Below are 25,878 nucleotides of genomic sequence, written 5' to 3'. Positions count from 1 at the left end.
TTCTACCTTCAGAAAATCTGTGGATTTATTTATACTTAATAGAGAACAAGAAAACAAATAGTCGAGGGTACAGTGTAAGAGAGTGAGTCTGAAGAATCAGGGTCAGCATTACAAGCAAAAGTACCTTTCTGCAGAGAATCACACAATCATTCAATAGCAGAGATCCTAGAGGTCTTCTCTAACAGTGCTCCCATTTTTCTGATGATGAAATTAAAGTCTCCGAAATAAAATAAATCATCTAAGTTTTAAGAGTATAAGTCAGTCTCAGAACTCAAAACTGAGTTTATAGTCCAAGCTTACCCATTACAGTAGACCACAAAGATTATAAAGAAAACACTGGGAAAGGAAAAAGAAAAAAACAAAAAAGACCGTCTTCCAGACACCAAACAAAAGAGTCTCTACCAAGAGTGTCACTAAAGTAATTTGCCTAACTAAAGGGAAAAAATGAGATATGCCAGCCAGAATAATCATGGCCCTTAGTAGGCAAGATCCTGACAGGAAATCAGTGGATGAGAAGTATCAATTTTAAGTTACTGCAAGGAAAATTTGTATATTTAAACCTGAATTAAGTGACTTGTCCTAGTTTTATATTTATTGTGCAGTAGTTTAGTTGCATATCTGAAGCATCACTGAGGTGTAGTGGAACATGCAAGCAAGGAAGATTACTATGGGGCATGGCAGAAAAAGAGGAAAAAAAACCCAGTTTCAAGAGTTTGAGTTTACTGTTGGTAGTAGCAGCAAAAAGGCATCACAAAACATATTTCAGATTTTCCATCACGGCACGTCATTTATCTGGATTGAAGGAGGAAACGAAAAGAGAATTCTGTATTAGAAAGTTAAGAATCACCTTGAGTCTTCATTAACTCCTTCCTTCCTTCTTTCCTTCTTTCCTTTCCTCCTTCGTTCCTTCTTCCTTTTCTTTCTTCCTTCTTTCTTTTTCAACAAATATTTATTGAAAGCCTTCGGCAGAGACATTCAAGCTGTAAAACCAACACAAATCTCAGCATTCATGAAGCTGGCACTCTGGTTGAGAATGTACATTCTAGAGCAGTTCTTACATTTCTTTTACAAATGTAGAGAACAATCTAGAGGGCTTCCCCAGGTTCTAGTCAACTCTGAATTCTCAGAGTTGTTTTTGTTTTGTTTTGTTTTGTTTTGTTTTGTTTTGTTTTCAGATGGCCTCTTGCTCTGTAGCCCAGGTTGTAATACAGTGACATGATTCTCTCAGGGTTCTTGTTAGGAACTCTACCAAAGGGAGAAAGTCTGTTCTGATAGTATTTCCCCCAAATCGTTTTTAAAGTGTAGCTGATACACCATTATTCTGGAGCTCATGTCGAAAGTACAAATTTCTGAGCCAAGCCCCAAATCTGTCAAATTAGACTCACTAAGAGAGGGTAGAAGAATAAATATTTTAAGTAAGTTCCTCATGTACATTTTCATTAGGTACAAGTTTGGGATACTGTTGCTTTAGGGAGAGATAAAACCGTTGATTTCAGTGAATTAACCAAGCCATTCATTTTAAATACAATTAACTCATATAGGCTATTTAAAGATGGTCTTAAAATAATGTCTGGTGATCGAATTCATGTTTTATGTTCTGCTTGTTGGTCCTGGTTAAATACAAGAAAAGTCTTAACTCAATGTTCACTGGCTACATATATTTAAAAAGACAATAGAAGTATAGATGATAACGCTAACTTCTTTCTGACACCATAATGAAAATTACATATTTTTGAAAGTAGAACATGCAGCTTGATTCATTAAAGGGTGAAATATGTTTACATTTTTTCCTCTTTTAGTACCATGCAAAAAAATTAATATGATTTTCCATTAGTCAATGTCTTAATATTATAATGGAGTAAATGGTCCCCATTTGTATTTTATCTACTTCCATCTTTACTTGTTTTATTTTTATTTTGATTCTTTAAAATCCTAAAGAAAGACTATTACCAAAAATTTTACTATAATGTTGTTTTTACTATTCCTCTACTGATTTATAATAAACATACAATAAGAAGCAATAGCCTTGTGAGTATCTTTTCATAAAGTTGACCCGTACTCAGCTACAACTCCAAACCTATATAGCACAGTATTTAATTACAGATATTCTAGAGGAATTCATTTTTGTGTGTTTTTTGGGGTGGGGAAAAGATAGGAATATGTATTCTGAAAGTAAATGCATATAACCCATATTAGAGATTAGAGAAATTTAAATCAAGACAACAATGTGCTACTGTTTAATTTTCGTAAGTTAAGAAGTTCAACAATAAAAAATGTTGGAAAAAAACATTGGTATTAATTGTATATTACTAGTGTGAGTGTAAATTGCTACAACTACTTTGAAGAACAATTTGGCATTATCTTGTAAATTTTAATATTTGTATATTCTGAAACAAGCAATATGTCTCCTAGATTGGTACCTAAGGGAACATATGTGCACCAGAAGACCATAAGAATATTTATATTACCATTTCATTAAGACAATAAAACCTTGAAAATACCCAAAAATCCATCGATAGAGTGGATGAATAAATTTTAGTGTATTTAGAATTAAATATTTTTTTAATGAAAATTAATTTATTAATGTAAGATTACACACAATATACTATTTAACTTCAAAAACATGCAAGACTTAAAATATTATATTATTTGTATCATAAAACACTCTAAAAATAAGGGATAAGCTTAAACCCTGCCTCTACCGAAAATACAAAAATTACCAGGCATGGTTGCATGTGCCTGTAGTCCCAGCTACTCAGGAGGCTGAGGCAGGAGGATAGCTAGAGTTAGGGAGGCAGAGGTTGCAGTGAACCAAGATCATAAAACTGTACTCCAGCCCAGACAAGAGACTGAGACCCTGTCTCAAAAATAAATACATAAATAAAAATAAGGGACATGCAAACATAAAATGTGGGGTAGAGATTACTCTTGGCAGGACCAGGTGGCTGAGGCCTGTAATCCCACACTTTGGGAGGCCATGGTGGGAGGATTCCTTGAACCCAGGAGTTCAAGACTTGCCAGGGCAACATAATGAGACTTCATCTCCACACAAAAACATTAAAAATTAGCTTGGAATGGTGGTAAGTGCCTATAGTCCCAGCTACAGGCTGGGGCCAGAGGGGTGAGGCGGGAGGAACACTTGAACTCAGTAGATCAATGCTGCAGTGAGCTCTGATTGCACCACCGCACTACAGACTTAGCTACAGAGTGAGATCCCATCTCAAAAAAAAAAAAAAAAAGAGGCACAGATTCCTCTTGGAGTAGAATTGGTTGGCAGGGGGGTGGGTGGGGAATTCTAGAGGAATTTAAACAACTTTTATCCATTGCTGGCTATTGTGTATGTATTAACAGCATCATACATTACCTATATTTCAGGCGGAATATAGGAAAAGCATAATCATCAGAATATACACTTTTGCGAGAATATGCTGATATTAATTTACTAAATATAGCATTGCAAGATGATCCTTCTACTGAAATGATATTCAAAGATAAATTATTCATTTTTTTCTTTGTGATTCTCAAGAATGTCAGGTGTCATCATGAATACTAAAGGTTTGAAAAAATGCTGTCTATAATGTTTATGTTCTTGTCAAATATCACTTGGAGGAACGCCTTTGCACAAATCAGTGTGGCAAATTACACTCCGTGTCATGATTGAGGACAGGCCTGGACACAGTCTATTTAAATAAGCACAGATGAGACATTTGGGGTACAGCTGGCCTGGCATTGAACTTATAAAATGAGCACAATGGATATTTGGTAAATGAAGTAAGCTGTAATCTCTTCAGGAAGTCGTGAGCAGCAGAGAGAATGCAATATCCTAAATAGTTCAGAATAAGGCAAATAAAAATTGGTGGGCATTGCAGAGGTGAAGAAGGTTACATACATAAAGGAATAGATTATATTTTCATCAGTTAGTTTAACATGACAGTGGGGGACCGGTGAAGAGAAAACAATGTATAAGAGGGCAGATAAGTTATTGGCATTAGAACAATTATGGCATCCGTAACTACAACTCAATAATCTGTTTAGGGTTCAGGAAAATAAAACCAATCTCTAGGTTGATGACAGAAAACAGAAATTTATTTATCAGATACTTATTAATGAATACATATTGTGTTTTAGGCAGTAAGTAGCAAAGACAGGTAAGGTTTTGATCCTAACAGAACAGGGATAGTAGAAAGAATCCCAAGACATGGACTTAGACACAAGGAACCCAAAAAACATCTAGTGGCACTAAGGCAGAAGTTCTAACAGGTGTCAGTGCTGCTGTTCAGAGCGCTGAGGCCATACGTCCATCTCATGATGCTCCTGGAATTAAACTTCCATTCCTTTATTACTTTTAGAATTCTCAATTTCTTATGTGGAAAGCACTGTGCTTGCTTGTCTTGTACTTTCAAATTTGTGCTATTTCTTTTTCATATGTACATCTTCCATCCCTGGAAATATTGTGAAAAACAGAACAGTATATTTTGGTCTTACCAGAAGCTCTCAACTTCTCTGAGCCTCAGTTTTCTTCACTGTAAAATGAGTATAATTCCCACCTCACATTTTTTTTTCTTGGAAGAATTAAATGATCCAATACAAGTGAAAGTATATTACAAAGTTAAGCCTTATAGCAGTTATGGGAAATGGCTGTTAAAAGTTATATTCTCAGATGACATATATGAAAGAAAATATTCAAATGCATTTTATAAATGTATTTCCTGACAAAAAATATATTTTTTTCCTATATAAATGGTTAATGATAATAACATTTGCATGTCAGATTCAAATTTACTTTATATTGGTTGTTTAGATTCAAGAACCCTTGGAGTCTTACGATGAAGTCATTTCAGATTACATTAAAAAAATCCATAATTATAACATTTGCCACATTGCACTAGACAATTAATTTGTTACAGGAGGCACATGGTAATAATTTTAAACAATAACTATGTTGTAAATGAGTATGCAATGCAATACAATACAACCAAAAGTAAATTGAACTTCTATCCCTTCCAGAACTAAGGACTCCTTACATAGAGCAATCCTATAAGTTTCTTATATATATCATCCAGCAAAATTCTGTATATTTAAAACATAGTAACTGGATCTTGTTTAAGATCTCTTGGCATTATCACCTACTTTTAGCTGGGCATGTTGGCTCACACCTGTAATCCCAGCATTTTGGGAGGCTGAGGCAGGCAGATCACATGAGGTCAGGAGTTTGAGACCAGTCTGGCCAACATGGTGAAACCCATCTCTACAAAATACAAAATTAGCTGGAAGTGGTGGCAGACACCTGTAATCCCAGCTACTCAAGAGGCTGAGGCAGGTGAATCACTTGAACCTGGGAAGCAGATGTTGCAGTGAGCCAAGATCACGCCATTGCACTCCAGCCTGGGCAACAGAGTAAGACTCTGTCTCAAAAAAAAAAAAAAAAAAAAAAAAATCACGTGATTTTGAGCTAAGTTGATTTAGAAACACTAAAGTGAAATAATAAGTTCTAAGTGCAAATTTAATCAATTGCTCTCAAACGTTATACCCTAAATATTAAAATAATATAAGTAATACACAATAAATAGAATTTCTAAATGTTGAAATGATACAAGTCTATGATAACATAGTATATTAGATGTTTACTTCTTACTGAAAAACTATTATTCCCTGACATGAGTGTTCTCTCAGCATACATGGCTGAGACTCGTTGAGCATTTAATGAAACATGGTGTATGTGTGTTTAGGTCGTGAACTCATGCATACATTTTATTAATACATGGGTGCCCATGTGAAGATGTAAATTCAAATGAAGACCCATGACACATTATAATAAATTCAAATACGTTTTAATGTGGTTTACAGTTGGAGACGTTTATTTTAAGGTCTGGAGAAAAATGAGAAGTCCTTTGCCAATTAAATTTGAAGCATGAGTTAACATATTACTGGTCTCTAATGTATTAATATGCAGTAAATTATAAATTTGAATGTTTTCATATAATTTTAAGTTATACACACACACACATACGTAGTATTCATAAAATTCAAAGCGAAGTCTTAAAATCCTTGTATTGCTCCTGGTAACCATAGTTTTCCAATAATTTGGTTTGAAAACACTATGCTTCACCAACGTGATTTTTTTTTTTTTTTTTTTTAAACAGAGTTTTGCTCTTGCCGCCCAGGCTGGAGTTCTATGGTGTGATCTCTGCTCACTGCAACCTCTGCTTCCCAGGATCAAGGGATTCTCCTGCCTCAGCCTCTCGAGTAGCTGGGATTACAGGCATGTGCCACCACGCCTGGGTAATTAATAGCATTACCCAAGTTTTTGTTAATTCTGTTGCTATTCATTTTTAATTTCTCAGGTTCAGAGTTAATGTTTTAGACCTACCTTGTATCTACTATGACTTTTTATCTCATAGGAATTTTTAAAATAAATGTAGTAATTATTCAGTTAATTAATGCCATATAAATGAATCTGATGCTCACATGACCTTACCTTTCTTTTTTATTTATAGCTATATGGTCCAGTTTAGCATACCTCTGTCATACCCAGTTGTAGCAAATATTCATTGTTATTTCCACAAAGATCTCCCTGTATTATAATGTTAAAAATAAAGCCTAATCAGACAAATACGATGACTAATAAATTAAATATATTTATGTATTCTTATCTCTATTCAATTATTCAGTTAAGGGATTGTAAAGTACTAACATAATAATCACAGGTAAATGCCCATGGTGCTTGCTTATTGTGGTAAAATTTTTATGTAGCGATATTTATTAATGATTCAGCTGCAATTCTATTTCAAAATAACCATTTTTAAAAAGGAGACAATACTGTTTAAGCAACAGATTGTGTCTCTTTTTGTAACTATAATAACATTTTTATACATATGAGGAGGTAGACCATTAGAGGGGTCTTTCACATAATTTTTACATGGGAAAATTCAAGTCTGGTGTCTTTGAGCATCTATGCATATGATAGTTTAAAAGAAAACTTTTAAAGTATTGTCAAAGAACCCTGATTTCAAACAGTTGTACTTGATAATTGGTATAATCTGGATTTAAGTGGTTCAAGATTCGGTATGAAGGAAAATGAAAAAGCATGTCTATAAATACTTGAATTACTGTGGGAACCAATGAATGCTATCCACTAACACAGTATTACTTCTTTGTCTAGTGGATCAATCAGGCAGAGATCTACTACAGAGATATGTGCAGGCCCTTCTTCCCTGTGTTTATATGTAACTCAACATCTTATATCAGCTGGTGCGTGGAGACCTCAACAAAAGGGCCCTGAAACATCATTTTGTAAATGTAAGTTGATATTTCTTGTCTCTCCCTAAAGACTGCCCCAAGACTGGAATTAATCCCTTCCTTTTATGTAAGAGATGTCTTCAGAACTCAGTGTGAGGCGCAAAAAAATTAACAAACAACTCTTTGGAATTGCATTTTATAATTAAAAATGGTCTTTTTCTTCATTTTCAGAGAATTGAATTCCCATAATAATTAGCACTCTCAAGTATACTTCTTTTAAGAATAGTAACTTAGCAATCATGAATATAACACTAATAAATAGTTTGAGATATATGAAATAATAAGTTAGCAGTGTGTGTGTTTGTGTATATATGTGTATATACAACTTTCGTTTTCTGAATTTTTATATTGGTCTATGTATATATTTTTAATATCCAAGTCACTTTTCATGTGTTGTTATTAATATTCTTATCTAACAGGATATGATTGAAGGAAGTTGTGGTGCATGTTAACTAACCTGCTAAACAACAACAACAAAAAGAAATAATCAAAATAAACTAGAATAACTCAAATGGTGATATAAATTATATACATCAATTTACACAAATTATATCTAAAAATAATCAAAATCACTTAAGTGTCTAACAATGCGGAGCCTCCAGTGGGAATTAGCTCAGTCTAGACATATCTGTGGTCTTAGCTTGAGCAATCTTCAGACTGTTAGCTTCCTTTTCCTAACATTAAACATATTATTTTCTTTCTTATATAAACTTTTGTCCCTAGATACTTAGATGTATTTTTAGCTTTTTAAATACTCATTTATTGAATTGGTTAGGATGTTTTAATAATGAAAGGGGAGAAAGATAGAAAGCAGAGAAAGAGACAGAGAACAAAACCAAGCAGAATTTTCCAATAATTTCCAAATTGTGTATTGAAACCTATTACTTTTAGGTGTTTTTTGAATCTTTTAATTCTTTAACTAAAAAATCAAGTGTTTTAAAGTTTTTTGAAGGAAAAAATAGAGAAAAGAGAGAGAGAGATTGAGACAGAGAAAACCATGACAGAGAATCAGAGATAATAAATTTTAAAACATCATTCAAGCCAGGGATCATGTCATCTCCATAACATCTTTCTAAATTGGTAAAGCCCCAATAATTTAAATCCAGTTTTGGTAAGATTTATTTTACTTGTGATTAAATAGTCTGGATTATTATTCACAGTCAATGGGGGATTTTAATTAGGTATTACATAATCAAATGTACATTTAGAATGATAATTCTGCAGCAGAGAGGAAGATGAATTGAAGACAGGAGGCTAGAAAGGAGATTTTTGCAATAATCACTGCAAGCAATGTTACTGTCTACACTAAGGCACTGATTCCCAGGGGGTAAAATGACAGAATTTAATATGCAATTATTTGCAGAATCAGAGGAGAGGGAAAACAAAGAGTCTAAAGTAATCCTTTGAATCTTGTCTTGAGAATTTGGTTTATGATATCACTATTTGGAAAGATGAGGAATAAAGAAGGAATTTACAGCTTTGAACAGCGATTATGATAGTTTATTTCCAGGACATGTTGAGTTTGTGGTATATGTGACCTATGAAAATGCAAAAGATAGTTGAGATAAAGATTTGAATATCAGTGGATAGAAGTCTGTGCTGAAAAAAAAAATGACATAGAAATACATCAAAGGGTAACATATACTCTACAGTGAAAAGTCAAAGACATCAGAAGAGAATTCCAAAATTGAATGAAATGATCATTGTAATGACTGACAACATGAGAATATATGCTACAATGTTAATTGAGAAAGGATTACATCTTATCTAGGATAATAGCAATGCAAAAAGTATTATATGTGTATAAAAGAATTCTGTAAGACACACAAAAAATGTGATTTTTTGAATATTGAACTTTTCTTATAATTTTGATTTCTGTTTCTGACATATTATTGTTTGTGTCTTTTTATTAGCAGTCACAAAAACATTCAACAAGAGACTCCCCAAGCTATCTTGACTACAAATTAGCACATGTAACCTATTAGCATCTATAAAGTTAATTCTAATAAAATCAGACACGTCACCTCTTAATTATTCTTTCCAGATTATAGGGTCCTAATTATTTAAGTGTATCTTCATAAAGAAGCCTTTATAATCCTTCGATCATTCTAATTGGGCCTTTAAATACTTTTTTATCCTCCATTATAGTTTTGTTGAAGTATAACAAGCAGTCATCATGCAATTCATGTTTCTCTTTGGAAGGCAGAGCCCACGCCCTGGAAGTCTGTTTTACGTAGGTAATAGCAGAGTATCTGCCACTAAGCAGTGTTCAACACCTGTTAAATAAATAAAGAAATAAATAAATAAGGAATTCGTTTCTAATAGAATTCCTGATTATGCTAGCCCATGATGGACTTTTAGATCCCATTGTCTTATATTGGTCTGATGTCAGGAAACTGTCCAGAATTACACTATTAGTTTTACTCCACAGCAAGGATTGATAAACTATGGCCCATAGGCTATATCTGGACAACTGCCTGATTTTATAAATTAAGTTTTACTGAAAAGCTGCCACAGTCATTATTCAATACATTCTCAATGGCTACTTTCATACCATAATGGCACAGTTGAGTAGTTGCCACAGAGAATATGGGACCCACAAGCCTGAAATATTTACTATCTGACCTTTTTCTGAAAGTGTTTACCAACCCTGAATCTGTATTATAAATATCTAGAGTTTATAATTTATATGTTCAGAATAATTTTTTTCTCTATAAATTTAGGACATTAGCCCATACAGTATAAACATATTTCTTCTAGCTTTCTGCTTACAACTTTGTGAAATACTTTATAGTTTAACCCCATTTCTAACCCAAAAGATTGGTATTATCCTCAAAACTAAAAGATAAAAAGAATCACTGAATAGGTCTTTCACAGATCATTTTCAGATATTCTGGAGAAATATCATTTGGGCAACAATTCCCAGGGAACTGTGCTATGATCATTTCTATGATTATCTGTTTCTATTGATAACAAATAATTATATACCTTGTTTAACTTATACAAATTTGTTTAGTATACAAAATATTATTTATTTCTCACAAAATTTTTGTGACTTAAAAATTATTATTATCTTGCCCTAAAAATGGGGGAGGAGATTTACAGGATAACTGTAATCATTAATATTCTTACTAAAATGAAAGACCACTACCCCAAGATTTTCCTTCCTTCTAATAATAGAGTCCTAGAGTAGGTGATCTTTTCATTTTTGCAACACAGAGGGAATAAGAAAGGCTTTAAAAATAGTTTTCCCTTTCCTTCCTTCCTACCAATTTCTATACATTGTAAGGAAAGGCTATATATGTCAATTTTTATCAACATAAGCTGTGCTATCCCTTTTAAAGGCAGTAACAACTCCAGACAGTTTCATTTTATTTATTTTTTATTTATCTTTAAGTTCCAGGATACACTTGCAGAATATGCAGATTTGTTACATAGGTATACATGGGCCATGGTCATTTATTGCACACCTATCAACCTGTCATGTAGGTTTGAAGCCCCACATGCATTAGGTATTTGTCCTAATGCTCTCCCTCCCCTTGCCCCACACCCCCAAACAGGCCCTGGTGTGTGTTGTTCCCCTCCCTGTGTCCATGTGTTCTCATTGTTCAACTTCCACTTATGGGTGTGAACACGTGGTGTTTGGTTTTCTGTTCCTGTGTTAGTTTGCTGAGAATGATGGTTTCCAGCTTCATCCATGTCCCTGCAAAGGATAAGATCTCAATCTCTTTTATGGCTGCATAGTATTCCATGGCATATATGTACGTTTTCTTTATCCAGTCTATTATTGATGAACATTGGGTTGGTTCCATGTCTTTGCTCTTGTAAATAGTGCTGCAATAAACATATGGGTACATGTGTCTTTATTGTAGAATGATTCATAATCCTTTGGGTATATACTCGGTCACAGGAATGCTGGGTCAAATGGTACTTCTGGTTCTAGATCCTTGAGGAATCGCCACACTGTCTTCCACAATAGTTGAACTAATTTACATTCCCACCAATGGTGTAAAAGCATTCCTATTTTTCCATAGCTTCACCAACATCTATTGTTTTCTGGCTTTTAAATAATCTCCATTCTGACTGATGTTATCTCATTGTGGTTTTGATTTGCATTTCTCTAATGATCATCGATAAGCTTTTTTTTAAATGTGTTTGTTGGCCACATAAATGTCTTCTTTTGAGAAGTGGCTGTATATATCATTTGCCCACTTTTTGAAGGGGTTGTTTGTTTTTTTTTTTCTTGTAAATTTGTTTAAGTTCCTTGTAGATTCTGGATATTAGACCTTTGTCAGACGGGTAGATTGCAAAACTTTTCTCCCATTCTGTAGGTTGCCTGTTCACTCTGATGCTAGTTTCTTTAGCTATGCAGAAGCTCTTTAGTTTAGTTAGATCCCATTTGTCAGTTTTGGCTTTTGTTGCAATTGCTTTTGGTGTTTTCCTCATGAAGTCTTTGCCCATGCTTATGTGAATGAATTCCCATTTACAATTGCCACGAAGAGAACAAAATATCTAGGGATATAGCTTACAAGGAAAGTGAAGGACCTCTTCAAGGATAACTACAAACCACTGCTGAAGGAAGTAAGAGAGGACACAAACAAATGGAAAATATTCCATGGTCACAGATAGGAAGAATAAATATCGTGAAAATGGCCATATTACCCTATGTAATTTATCAATTCAATGCTATTCCCATCAGATTACCATCAACTGTCTTCACAGAATTAGAAAAACCTACTTTAAATTTCATATGGAATCAAAAAAGAGCCCGTATGACCAAGACAATCCTAAGCAAAAAGACCAAGGCTGGAAACATCATGCTACCTGACTTCAAACTATATACCACAAGGCTACAGTAATCAAAACGGCATGGTACTGGTACCAAAACAGACATATAGACCAACGGAACAGAACAGAGACCTCAGAAATAACATCTACAACCATATGGTCTTTGAAAAACCTGACAAAAACAAGAAATGGGGGAAGGATTCCCTATTTAATAAATGTTGCTGGGAAAATTGGCTAGCCATATGCAGAAAACTGAAATGGAAACCCTTCATTATACCTTACACAAAAATTAACTCAAGATGGATTAAAGACTTAAACGTAAAACAGAGAACCATAAAAACCCAGACAGTTTCATTTCATAAAATATTTTCAACCCTCCCCTTATCCCAGAGGGGTTTTCTTCTTTTTTGAGAAAATAAAAAACATGATAATTTATGTATCAATTTATAAATTACCTTTGTTTAATTTCAGCAAAAATATAGTATACATCCAAATCACTTATAATAAATATAGTTATTAATAAGTTAGCTTTCTATTTTTTGTCCATTCTATTGGAGATAACAGGAACAATCTTGGTTTGTCCACTAGTAATTCTCGGTAACTTTTACACATCTGCAAAAAAACCCCATTCTCACTGTCTCTGGGCTCCACACTAGGTCTTATTTGTGCACATCCTTAATCTCATGATTAAAACAACAATGAGAAATTTGAATTCAAAGACATTCTGTCATGCTTTGCTCTGAGACTCCTTTACATGTCTAATTTGCCTTCTGCTGCTGAAAATGAAGTTTGCCAAGAAGGAAAATTTGGGAGACTATAAACAAGGGCAAATATATACAGTGGGGGCAATCAAACAACTGAAAAGCAGGTATGGTTCTAGTCTTTCTTTTGGAGTACATAAAGAAGTACTAAATATCTTTTGTTTTTCTCTTGTTGTGCAATACTTAATAGTTTTCCTCTTTATATTGCACTCATCCTTTATTAAAAAATTGATGTTCGCTGGAGATCATATGTTGCTGTTGAATCACATGAAAAATAATCGATCTGTGTGTATGTGTGCCTTCTATTTAAGAAACAAAAGATATTCTGTTGAAAAGGCTTTCTGATCCTTACCTTCTAACCTTTGAAACAAACCCAGAATTTTCCCCTAGAGTGCTAGGTAATATAAAAAAATTAAAGCATAATTATAGTCTCTGCTGATTTAGGAGTTGCAGTGTAATCTCAATTCTTTAGTAGATCGTTGGGCTCCTTGAAAATGTTTGACTGTAAGAAATTTGTTCAAAATTACATTAAACTTCTTTGGACTAACTAAAGAGTCCTTGGTTTTATTTCTGAGAGTCAACTCTAGGGAAATTTAAAATGCTTTAAACATATGGTTGAGTTGGTTAGTTATAAAAGCCACTTTTGCATGGGGGTTTTACCCAGTGTCATTCCCTGTGCAATATGGTCCACAGGAGCCATACAATAAATGAATTCTCTGTCTGCTTGTTCTATTTCTTCTCCTTAAATTTTAGTTTCTTTCTGGGAAGAGAAAAACCTGTTCCATATGTCTGGGTAATGCTGCTTTGGAGGCATTCACAGAGAGATAATAGGCACAGTTTCTTTGTATATACATGTAATTCTCAGTAACTTTTAAACATCTGCAAAACACCCCACTCTCACTGTCTCCAGGTCCCACATTAGGTCTTGTTTGTCCATATCTTTAATCTCATGATTAAAAAATAATGTGATTGAAATTTGAATTCAAAGACATGCTTCCCTGAATTGCTTTGTCCTGGTGATGGTGGTGTCTATGTCCTTGCAGTCTCTCTCGGGTACAAAGCACAATAATTAGACACAGGATAGTTCGTCAGCACAGTTACAGTGTGTTGACAAAAATAAGAAACAAATGGAATAGCTTCAGTCTTGTGGAGAATGTGAACATCAATGGAAAAAGAAAACTAACCAATTGATAACTGCATTTGCTAAAAATGATTTGGGACAATTCTTTGTTTTTATTTTTGTGGGTACCTAGCAGGTGTATATATTAATGGAGTACATCAGATATCTTGACACAGGCGTGCAATGCATAATAATCGTATGATGGAAAATGGGGTGTCCATCCGCTCAAGGAATTACCCTTCGTATTTCAAACAATGCAGTCATATTCTTAGTTTTTATTAATGTAAAGTTAAATTATTTTTTACTATAGTCACTCTGTTGTGCTATCAAATACTAGATCTTACATGTTCTTTCTATTTTTTGTACCCATTAACCATCCTCACCTTCCCTCCCAACCCCCACACTACCATTCCCAGCCTGTAGTAATGATTCTTCTACTACCTCCATGAGTTAAACTGTTTTGATTTTTAGATCCCACAAATAAGTGAGAACATGTGATATTTGTCTTTCTGTGCCTGGCTTATTTCCTTTAACATAATGACCTCCAGAACCATCTATGTTGCTGCAAATGAAAGGATATCATTCCTTTTTATGTCAGAATAGTACTGTATTGTGTATAAATACCACATTTTCTTTATTCAGTCATCCGTTGATGATACTTAGGTTGCTTCCAAATCTTCACTATTGTCAACAGCGCTGCAACAAACATGGGAGTGCAGATATCTCTTTGATATGGTGATTTCCTTTATTTTGGGTATACACCCAGCAGTGGGATTGCTGAATTGTATGGTAGCTCTATTTTTAATTTTTGAAGAACCTCCAAACTCTTCTTCACAGTGGTTGTATTAATTTACATTCCCACCAACAGTGTACAAGGGTTCCTTTTTCTCCACATAATTTCCAGCATTCAGTATTGCCTCTTTTGTCTATAATCCATTTTAACTAGAGTGACATGATATTTTATTGTAGCTTGATTCACATTACTCTGAGCACCTTTTCTTACATCTGCTTCCATTTATTTGTATGTCTTCTTTCAGAAATGTCCATTCAAATACTTTGCCCATTTTTAAATTGAATTATTAAATTATTTTCCTATAAAGTTGTTTGAGCTCCTTATATATCTTGGTTATTAATCCTTTGTCAGGTGGTATATTTGTCCATTTTCCCTCTGCTGATAAAGACATACCCAAGACTGGGCAGTTTACAAAAGAAAGAGGCTTAATAGATTTACAGTTCCACATGGCTGGGGAGGCCTCACAATTATGACAGAAGGCAAGGAGGAGCAAGCCACATATTACATGGCAGGCAATGAGAGAGCTTGTGCAGGGAAACTCACATTTTTAAAACCATCAGATCTCATGCAACTTATTCACTATCATAAGAACAGTATGGGAAAGAACCACCCCCATGATTCAATTAACTCCCACTGGGTCTCTACCACAACTATGGGAGCAACAAGATGAGATTTGGGTGGGGACATAGAGCCAAGCCATATCATTCCACCTCTGGCTTCTCCCAAATCTCATGTCTTCACATTTCAAAACCAATCATGCCTTCCTGACAGTCCCCCAAAGTCTCAACTCATTTCAGCATTAACTCAAAAGTCCACAGTCCAACGTCTAATCTGAGACAAGGCAAGTCCGTTCCTCCTATAAGCCATAAAATCAAAAGCAAGGTAGTTACTTCCTAGATACAATGAGGGTACAGGCATTGGGTAAATACAGGCATTCAAAATGGGAGAAATTGGCCAAAACAAAGAGGCTGCAGGCCCAATGCAAGTCCAAAATCCAGTGGGGCAGTCAAATATTAAAGCTCCAAAATGATCTCCTTGCTTACATCCAGGTCACACTGATGCAAGAGGTGGGTTCTCATGGCCTTCGGCAGCTCCACTCCTGTTGCTTTGCAGGAGTGGAGCCTCCCTCCCAGCTGCTTCATGGGCTGGCATCGAGTGTCTGTGGCTTTTCCAGATGCATGGTGCAAGCTGTCAGTGGATCTACTATTCTGGTGCCTGGAGGACAGTGGCCTCTTCTCACAGCTCCACTACACGGTGACCTAGTAGTGACTCTGTGTGGGGTCTCCGACCCCACATTTCCCTTCTGCACTGCCCTAGCAGAGGTTTTCCATGAGGGCCCTGCCCCTGCAACAAATTTATACCTGGGCATCCAGGCATTTCCATATATCTTCTGAAATCCAGGTGGAGGTTCCCAAACCTCAATTCTTGACTCCTATTCACTGGCAGGCTAGACGCCACATGGAAGCTGACAAGGCTTGGAGCTTCCACTCTCTGAAGCAACAGCCCAAGCTGTTATAATTATTTATAACCTTGGCCCCTTTCAGTCATGGCTAGGGTGTCTTGGACACAGGGCACCAAGTCCCTAGACTGCACACAGCAGAGAGACCCTGAGCCTGGGCCATGAAACCATTATTCCTCCTAAACCTCTGGGCCTGCAATGGTAAGGGCTGCTGCAAAGGTCTCTGACATGCCCTGGGACATTTTCTTCATTGTCTTGGTGATTAACATTAGGATCCTCATTACTTATGCAAATTTCTGCAGCCAGCTTGAATTTCTCCTCAGAAAATGGAATTTACTTTACTTTTTTTTTTCTTTTAATGGAGTCTTACTCTATCACCCGGGGTGGAGGGCAGTGGCGTGATCTTGGTTCACTGCAACCTCCACTTCCCAGCTACAAGCAATTCTCCTGCCCCAGCCTCCTGAGTGGCTGGGACTAAAGGCACCCGCCATCACGCCTGGCTAATTTATGTATTTTTAGTAGAGACAGAGTTTTACCATATTGGCCAGGCTGCTCTCAAACTCCTGACCTTGTGAACTGCCCATCTCGGCCTCCCAAAGTGATGGGATTACAGGTGTGAGCCATGGTGCCCGACCGGGATTTTCTTTTCTATTGCATTGTCAGGCTGCAAAATTTCGGAACTTTTATGATCTGTTTCCATTTTAAAACTGAATACCTTTAAACAGCACCCAAGTCACCTCTTGAATGCTCTGGTGCTTAGAAATTTCTTCCACCAGATATCCTAAACCATCTCCCTCAAGTTCAAAGTTCTACAAATCTGTAGGTCAGGGGCAAAATGTCTCCAGTCTCTTTGCTAAAACATAATGAGTCACTTTTGCACGAGTTACCAACAATTTTCTCATCTCCAGTTGAGACCACCTCAGCCTGGACCCTACTGTCCATATCATTATCAGCATTTTGGTCAATGCCATTCAACACGTTTCTAGGGAGTTCCAAACTTTCCCACATTTTCCTCTCTTCTTCTGAGCCCTTCAAACTGTTCCTACCCCTGCCTGTTACCCAGTTCCAAAATGGCTTCCACATTTTTGGGTATCTTTTCAGCAACACCCTATTCTACTGGTACCAATTTACTGTATTAGTCTGTTTTCACACTGCTGATAAAGACATACCCAAGACTGGGCAATTTACAAAAGAAAGAAGCTTAGTGGACTTACAGTTTCACATGGGTGGGGAGGCCTCACAATCATGGCAGAAGGAAAGGAGGAGCCAGTCACATCCTACGTGGATGGCAGAAAGCAAAGAGAGAGCTTGTGCAGGAAAACTCCCATTTTTACAACCATCAGATCTCATGAGGCTTTTTCACTATCACAAGGACACTATGGGAAAGATCCACTCCCATGATTCAATTATCTCCCACCAGGTCTTTCCCACAACACAAGGGAATTATGGGAGGTACAAATTGAGATCTGGATGGGGACATAGAGCCAAGCCATATGAGATGGGTAGTCTGAAAGTATTTTCTTCCGTTCTGTCATTTGCCTCTTATGCTTCTTCATTTTTTTGATTGTTTCCTTCAATGTGCAGAAGCCTTTAAATTTGATGTGATCCCATTTGCACATTTTTGCTTTGGTTGCCTATGGTTGTGGGGTATTATTCAAGATATTTTTGCCAAGACCAACATCCTGGAGTTTCCCCAATGTTTTCTTGTAGCAGTTTTATAGTTTGATGTCTTAGATTTAAGGCCTTTATTCACTTTTATTTGATTTTTGTTTACACTGAGAGTTAGGGGCCTAGTTTCATTCAATTTCATGTGGATATAAAGTTTTATCTGCAACATTTATTATAATAAAGAGACTGTCCTTTCTACAATCTATATTCTTGGCACCTTTGTCAAAAATGAGTTCACTATAGGTGTGTGGATTTGTTTCTGGGTTCTATATTGTATTCCATTGGTCTATATGTCTGTTTTTATGCCAATAGCATGGTGTTTTGTTTACTATAGCTCTGTAGTATAATTTGAAGTCAGGTAATGTAATTTCTCTAGTTGTCCTCTTTTTGCTCAGGAGAGCTTTGGCTATTCTGGGTCTTTTGTGGTTCCAAATAATTTTAGAATTTTTTTTTTTCTGTTTTTGGGAAGAATGTCATTGATATGTTGATAGGGATTGCACTGAATCTGTAGATTGCTTTGCATAGTGTGGACATTTTAACAATATCGATTCATTCAGTCCATGAACATAGAATATCTTTCCATTTTTTGGTGTTCTTTTCAATTTCTTTTATCAGTATTATATAGTTTTTATTATAGAGATCTTTCACTTTGTTTTGGTTAATTCCTAAGTATTTAAGTTTATTTTTGGCTATTGTAAATTAGATTACTTTATTACTTCTTTATTTATATTTCAGATTGTTCACTGTTGGTGTATAAATATGCTACTGATTTTTGTATGTTTATCTTGTATCCTACAGTGTTACTGAATTCATTTATCAGTTCTAATAGTTTTTTGGTTGACTCTTTAGGTTTTCTAAATATAACATTATATAATCTGAAAACAAGGATAATTCAACTAGTTCTTCTCAATTTGGATCCCATTTATATCTTTCTGTTCTCTGATTGCTCTAGCTAGGACTTTTAGGACTATGTTCAACAACAGTGGTGACAGTGGGCATCTTTTTGTTTCAGATATTAGAGAAAAGGCTTTCAGTTTTTCCCCATTGACTACTATACTAGCTGTGGATCTGTGGAATATGGCTATTATGTTGAAGTATGTTCTTTCTATACCCAGCTTTTTGAGAATTTACATTATGAAAGGATGTTGAATCTTAATGATTTTTGAGCATCAGTTGAAACAATCATATGGTTTTTCTCCTTTTTTCTGTTGGTATAATGTATTACATTGACTAATATGAGTGTTTTGAACCTTTATCACATCTCTGGGATAAATCCCATTCGGTTGCTATGAATGATCTTTTTACTGTGTTGTTCAATTTGTTTTGCTAGTGTTTTATTGAAGATTTTGCATTGATATTCCTGAGAGATACTGGCCTTCAGTTTTGGTTTTGTGTGTGTGTGTCTTTATCTGGTTTTGGTATCAAAGTAATATTGGCTTTATAGACTGAGTTTGGAAGTATTCCCTCCTCCTCTATTTTTTTTTGAATAGTTTGAGTAGGATTGGTATTAGTTCTTCTTTAAATGTTTTGTAGAATTTAGTAGTGAAGCCATTGGGTCCCAGGTTTTGTTTGCTGGGAGACTTTTTATCACAGCTTCCATCTCATTAAGTGTTATTAGTCTGTTCATGTTTTGGATTACTTCACGGTTCAATCTTGGTAGATTATATGTGTCTAGGAATTCATCCATTTGAAATTTATCAATTAAAGCTAGATTTTTCAAATTATTTGCCATAGTTGCTCATAGTAGCCACTAATGATCCTTTGAATTCCTGAGGTATCAGTTTTAATGTCTCATTTTTCAACTCTGATTTTATTTATTTCTGTCTTCTCTCTTTTTTCTTTCTTAGTCTATCGAAAGGTTTGTCAATTTTGTTTTCTTTCAAAAAAAATAGCTTTTTGTTTTGTTGACCTTTTGTATTATTTTCTTCATTTCAAATTCATTTACTTCTGCTCTAATCTTTGTCAGTTCTTTTCCTCTAATAATTCTGGGTTCAATTTGCTCTTCTTTTTCTAGTTCTTTAAGATGCATTCTTAGGTTATTTATTGGATGTTTTACTTCTTTTCTGATACAGGCCATTATAGCTATAAATCTCCCTCTTAGTACTGCTTTTGCTGTATCTCATAGGTTTGGATATGTTGTGTTTTCATTATCACTCGTTTCAAGAAATTTTTCAATTATTTTTTACTTTGTTATTGACCCACTAGTCATTCAGGCTCATATTGTTTAATTTCCATGTGTTAGTATAGTTCCCAAAATTCCTCTAGCTGTTGATATCTAGTTTTATTCCATTGTGGTCAGAAGATGCTTGATAAAATTTCAATATTTTTGGCAGGGCGTGGTGGCTCATGCCTGTAATCCTAGCACTTTGGGAGGCTGAGGCGGGCGGATTACGAGCTCAGGAGATCGAGACCATCATGGCTAATACAGTGAAACCCCGTCTCTACTAAAAATACAAAAAATTAGCTGGGCATGGTGGCGGGTGCCTGTAGTCCCAGCTACTCAGGAGGCTGAGGCAGGAGAACCTGGGAGGTGGAGCTTGCAGTGAGCGGAGATGGCACCACTGCACTCCAGCCTGGGTGACAGAGCGAGGCTCCTCTCAAAAAAAAAAAAAAAATTCTATATTTTTGAATGTTTTAATACTTGTTTTGTGAACTAACATGGTCTATTCTCGAGCATGATATATGTGCTGAGGAGAAGAATGTGCATTCTGCAGCTATTGAATGAAATTTTCTGTAAATATCTATTAGGTTTATGTTTTCTATACTGCAGATTAAGTCTGATATTTCTTACTTGAGTTTCTGTCTGGGACATCTGTCTAAAACCAAAAGTGGAATGTTGAAGTCTCCAGCCATTATTGTATTCAGGTCTCTCTCTTTGTCTCTCTCTCTCTTTCTCTCTCTCTCATAATATTTTCTTTATATGTGAGTGTTCTAGTGTTGACTACATATATAGTTATAGTGGTTATATCCTGTTGCTAAATGGACCTCTTTATCATTACATAATGTCCTTTTTTGTCTTTTATTGTAGTTTTTTTCCCAAACCTATTTTGTCTGATATAAGTATAGCTACTTCTGCTTTTTTTGTTGTTTGTTTCCATTGGCATGGACTATGTTTTTCCATCCCTTTATTTTCAGTCTCTGTGTTTCTTTATAGGGGAAGTGTGTTTCTTGTAGGCAACACATCAATGAGTCTTTTTAAAAAATCCGTTCCCCTACTCTATGACTTTTGATTGGAGAGTTTAGTCCCATTTATGTTCAATGGTATCATTGATAAGTAAGGACTTACTCCTGCTATTTTGTTATTTTTTTTTTCTGGTTGTTTGGTAGTCTTCTCTTCCTTCTTTCCTTCCTTAAATGTGAAAATAAAGTATTAAAAAACTATTTCCTAAACAGAACTAACATTAGAATTATCTGAATCATCAGAATCGTCTATTTCAGAAAAAAACCAAATTCATCAAATGAATCTTCAGCCAACAACTATTCAAGAATGATGTTAACATCACACATAGGAATGCTACATTTTCTAAGATTTGACATTTTTAGTGATTGAGAATTACTATATTTTGTAAATGGAAAGACCACTACTGAAAACAGAGAATGATATAAATAGGGTTTTCAAGGTTAGTGTACTAAAGCCATGTGAAAATAATAATAAAAGTGAGATATTTCATGGCATAGTTATCTCAGGATAACCACTGCAGCCACAAGTGCTGCCAGTGAGTATTCTTGGGGCAAACAGGAAAAGGATTAAGATAAGAGAAGGTTATACACCACAATTACAGTGTTATCATAATCTGTGTTTTCCAATTGCTTACTATTTCCAGTGAGTTATTTACCTTCAGATGATATTTTTTTTCTTGTTCATTAACATCCCTTTCATTCAGATTGAAGAACTCCCTTTAGCATTTCTTGTAGGATAAGTCTCATGTTATTTGTCTTGGAAAGTACTTATTTCTTCTTCATGCTTGAAGGATAACTAGACTTGGTATACTATTATAGGGTAAAAGTTTTTTGTTTTTTTTTTTTACTTCAGCACTTTAAATATGTCATGCAACTGTCCTGGTCTGTAACATTTCCACTGAAAAGTCTGCTGCCAGACATATTGGAGCTCCATTTTATGTTATTAGTTTCTCTTGCTGATTTTGTGTTCCTTTCTTTATACTTGATCTTTGGGAGTTTGATTATTAAATGCCTTGAGATAGTCTTCTTTGGGTTAAAACTGCTTGGTGTTCTATAAACTTCTCATATGTGTATATTCATATTTTTCTCTAGGATTGGGAAATTCGCTGATCTTATTCCTTTTAATGAACTTTCTACCCCTATCTCTTTTTCTACCACCTCTTTAAGGTCAATAGCTCTTAGATTTGCCCTGTTGAGGCTATTTTCTAGATCTCATAGGCATGCCTCATTGTATTTTATTCTTTTTTTCTTTTATCTCCTCTGACTATTTTCATATAGCCTGTCTCCAAACTCACTAAATCTTTGTTCTGCTCAATGAATTATGCTATTAAAAGACATCTGCATTCTTCAGTATGTCAACTGGATTTTTCAACTCTAGAATTTCTGTTGATTCTTTTAAATTATTTTAATATCTTTGTTAAACTTACCTGATAGAATTCTGAATTTCTTCTCTGTGTTATCTTGAATTTATTCGAGTGTCCTCAAAACCGCTAATTTGAATTCTCTCTGAAAGGTTGCATGTCTCCGTTTCTCTAGGATTAGTCCCTGATGCCTTATTTAGTTTGTTTTGTGAAGTCATGTTTTCCTGGATAATCTTGATCTTTGTAGATGTCTGAGAATTGAAGAGTTAGGTATCTATTGTAGTCTTCACTGTCTGGGCTTGTTTGTCACCATTTTCCTTGAGAAGGCTTTCCAGGTATTCAAAGAGAATTAGACCTCAATATTGCTGTGGTTTTTCACACTGGTAGAGGTACTGCCTTTGTGGTCTTGGATAAATTCCAGGATTCTCTAGATTGCCAGACAGAGACACTTATTCTTCCATCCTAATTTCCCCAAACAGAGTCTCTCTCTCTCTCTGCTAAGCCACATGGAACTGGGGGTGTAGTGATTCAAGCACACATGTGGCCACCACCACTGACACTGCACTGGGTCAGACCTGAGCCAGGACAGCACTGGAGCTTGCCCAAGACCTGTTGTAACTACTACTTGCTACCACCTGTGTTCACTGAAGGCCCTAGGGCTTTACAATCAGTAGGTGTCTAAGCCATCCGTGTTTGTGCCCTTCCTTTAGGGCAGTGAGTTCTCCCAGGCCCCAGGCGGGTCCACATATGCTCTCGGGAAGCCAGGTATTAAGAGTCAAAAACCTTAAAAATCTGTTTGATGTTATATTGTACCGTGGCTAAGCTGCCACTCAAACCACAATATAAAGTCTTTCCAGCTTTTCCCTCCCCTTTCCACAGACAGAGGAGCCTCTCCTGTGGGCACCACCACCATAGGCCCACAAGGAAGTTCTTCCAGGCCACCACCGAAGTTCACTTAAAGCTCAAGGGCTCTTCAATCAGCTTGTGGTGAATACTGTCAGGTCTGGGACTCACCCTTCAGGGTAGTGGGCTAACCACTGGCCCAGGTCACGTCTAGAAGTGCTGTCCAAGAATCTGGCCCTAAACTCAAGGACCCCAAAACCTCCATGTTGCTCTACCCCACTGTAGCCAAGCTGGTAGCAAAAGTGCAAGACAAAGTCCCATTTAATTTTTCCTCTGCTTTTCTCAAACAGAAGGAGTCTTTCACTGTAGCCATCACAACCAGTAACATGCTGGATCACACCTGTAGCCAGCATGCCTTAGAGCACAAGGCCCATGGCATACTACCTGGGTATCACTGGTGGTTACTCAGGGCCCAGGGGCTGTTTAGTCAACAGTGATGAATCCCTAGGGCCTGGAATAAGGGTCTCACGACTCTGCCAGATGCCCTGTCCTACCGTGACTGAGCTGGTATCCAAGATGCAAGAAAAAATCCTTTCCAGTCTTTGCTTTCTTCCACTTAAGCAGAAGGAAGGAGACACTTTTGTTGTTGCGAGCTCCACAGCTTGGAGTTGGGTTAGAGTGATGCAAGCCCTTCTTTAGCTACCTCAGCTAGTGTCTCCCTAGGTCACATGCCACCCTAGTCCTCTGGCTTTCAGCCCAGCACAAGGAGTTGCCTAGGAATCAGTCCCTGAGTGCTAGAGTGCCTTTTCAGTTTGTTTAGTGACCCAGAGCACTATGACCTGTGGTTGTGAGACTTTCCAAGAAACTCAAGTTCTGACCAATGGAATGGATGACTCTCCTCTGGCTAGATATGGTCTAAATGCTCCCTCTGTGTGTGGTCACTGGCTGAGCTCAGTTCAGCTTTGTTCTCTGCTATGACATGGCAAAACTGAGTTCAAGGTAATAACCCCCATTCACTGTGCTCTTTTTCCGCCAAATGTACATACTCTGTGGTGGCATCTGTGGTTCAAGACTGTCTCTCAGAACCTCCTCAATGCCTCTTTCAATGATACGAAGTTAAAACCAGGTACTGTGATTGCTCACCTGATTTTTGGCTCTCGTGATTGTACTTTTCTGTGTGCAGATAGTTGTTAAAATTTGGTGTTACAGCACAGGTTATGAATGGTGCTGGCTTCTATTCCACTATCTTGCTCCACTGCCTCTGGGCCAATCTTGTTGTATGATGTTGCAGAAATGGAATGAAGACTTTTTAAATGATTTTTCCACTAACTCTTGCTCTAATTTCCATTTTCCTAACTAGGAAGATTATAATTTTAAAATGATCAGCTTAAGCAATAGTGAAAATATAATTTAAAATAATCCTAAGTATCTCATTTAAATAGAAGTTCAACAAATAGATTATAAACCTTATGAGTAAATAATAAACCTTGTGAGTACAGGGCTAAACACATTCTTATATGTACTCTATTATCAATTAATTCACATTGAGCTCACAGCCAACTGCACATAACTCATGCCTGAACAGTTTATGTGGCACATGTATTTTCTCATTAGGACACATCACAGTCTTCCTATACTTAGGAACACCAGAAAGTACTTCAGTACTACTCTTGTTGGCCATTTTAAACAACAAAATTGCCCCAAGAAGCATTAAAATGTGAAAACCTGGCATTAAGTACATCTTGAAAAAGATACTTGTTCTATAGTCTGAGACCTGAAGCAAGGAAGGCATAGTGTCACCTTATTTGATGTCATCTGGGAACATTTGCATCAGGTGACTCAAATTTGTCACAGTTCTGTGCATTTCACAAATAACTGTGAAAACATGAGTGTTGACATGAAGGTTACAAACAACTTTTAGTGAATAGGCAAACTTTGCAAATATACGATCCATAAGTAATGAGGATCAACTGTATGAGAAAGGTTTTTTTTTTTTTTTTTTTTTTTTTTTTGAGACGGAGTCTCGCTCTGTCGCCCAGGCTGGAGTGCAGTGGCGCGATCTCGGCTCACTGCAAGCTGCGCCTCCCGGGTTCACGCCATTCTCCTGCCTCAGCCTCCCGAGTAGCTGGGACTACAGGCGCCCGCTACCACGCCCGGCTAATTTTTTGTATTTTTAGTAGAGACGGGGTTTCACCGTGTTAGCCAGGATGGTCTCGATCTCCTGACCTCGTGATCCACCCGCCTCGGCCTCCCAAAGTGCTGGGATTACAGGCGTGAGCCACCGCGCCCGGCCAGGTTTTTAACTTAATTTGTATACTTATACCTCTCCTTATAAGTTACATAGTGATTTTAAGGGATTTTGGATACAACATATAAAACTAGAAAAAATATAACAGCAGAAGAGGCAAAAAAATTAAGGCTAAGGATAAAATCAGAACATATTGATACCAAAGGATTTCATGTAGTGATTAAAGCCAGTTTCCTAATTTTATTTTAATGTTCTGGGTGTGTAGAATTATATGATTTAAGGGTCAAACACAGAGCCTGGAAAACACTGATAGTGAAGAAGTGGGAACAATGATAACATACAAATGAAGTCAGTTGCA

At 36.2% G+C, this 25,878-nt stretch overlaps 2 long non-coding RNA genes across 2 annotated transcripts in view; one reads left to right on the top strand and one right to left on the bottom strand.

The window, feature by feature from the left end:
• LOC134730802 (uncharacterized) overlaps positions 1-25,878 on the top strand; it is a 767,202-nt gene that overhangs the window by 675,373 nt on the left and 65,951 nt on the right. The window contains exons 5-6 of the long non-coding RNA XR_010112768.1: positions 6,144-6,282; positions 7,163-7,299. This is a non-coding gene — a long non-coding RNA (uncharacterized LOC134730802). The remainder of the gene's footprint in view (positions 1-6,143; positions 6,283-7,162; positions 7,300-25,878) is intronic.
• LOC130541712 (uncharacterized) overlaps positions 1-25,878 on the bottom strand; it is a 68,221-nt gene that overhangs the window by 38,204 nt on the left and 4,139 nt on the right. Inside the window, exon 2 of the long non-coding RNA XR_008955809.1 lies at positions 848-980. This is a non-coding gene — a long non-coding RNA (uncharacterized LOC130541712). The remainder of the gene's footprint in view (positions 1-847; positions 981-25,878) is intronic.

This window comes from Pan paniscus, chromosome 6 (assembly GCF_029289425.2).
Source record: "Pan paniscus chromosome 6, NHGRI_mPanPan1-v2.0_pri, whole genome shotgun sequence".
Taxonomy (NCBI): domain Eukaryota; kingdom Metazoa; phylum Chordata; class Mammalia; order Primates; family Hominidae; genus Pan; species Pan paniscus.
Note: the sequence above shows the minus strand (reverse complement) of the source record. Positions and strands in the feature narration are given on the sequence as shown.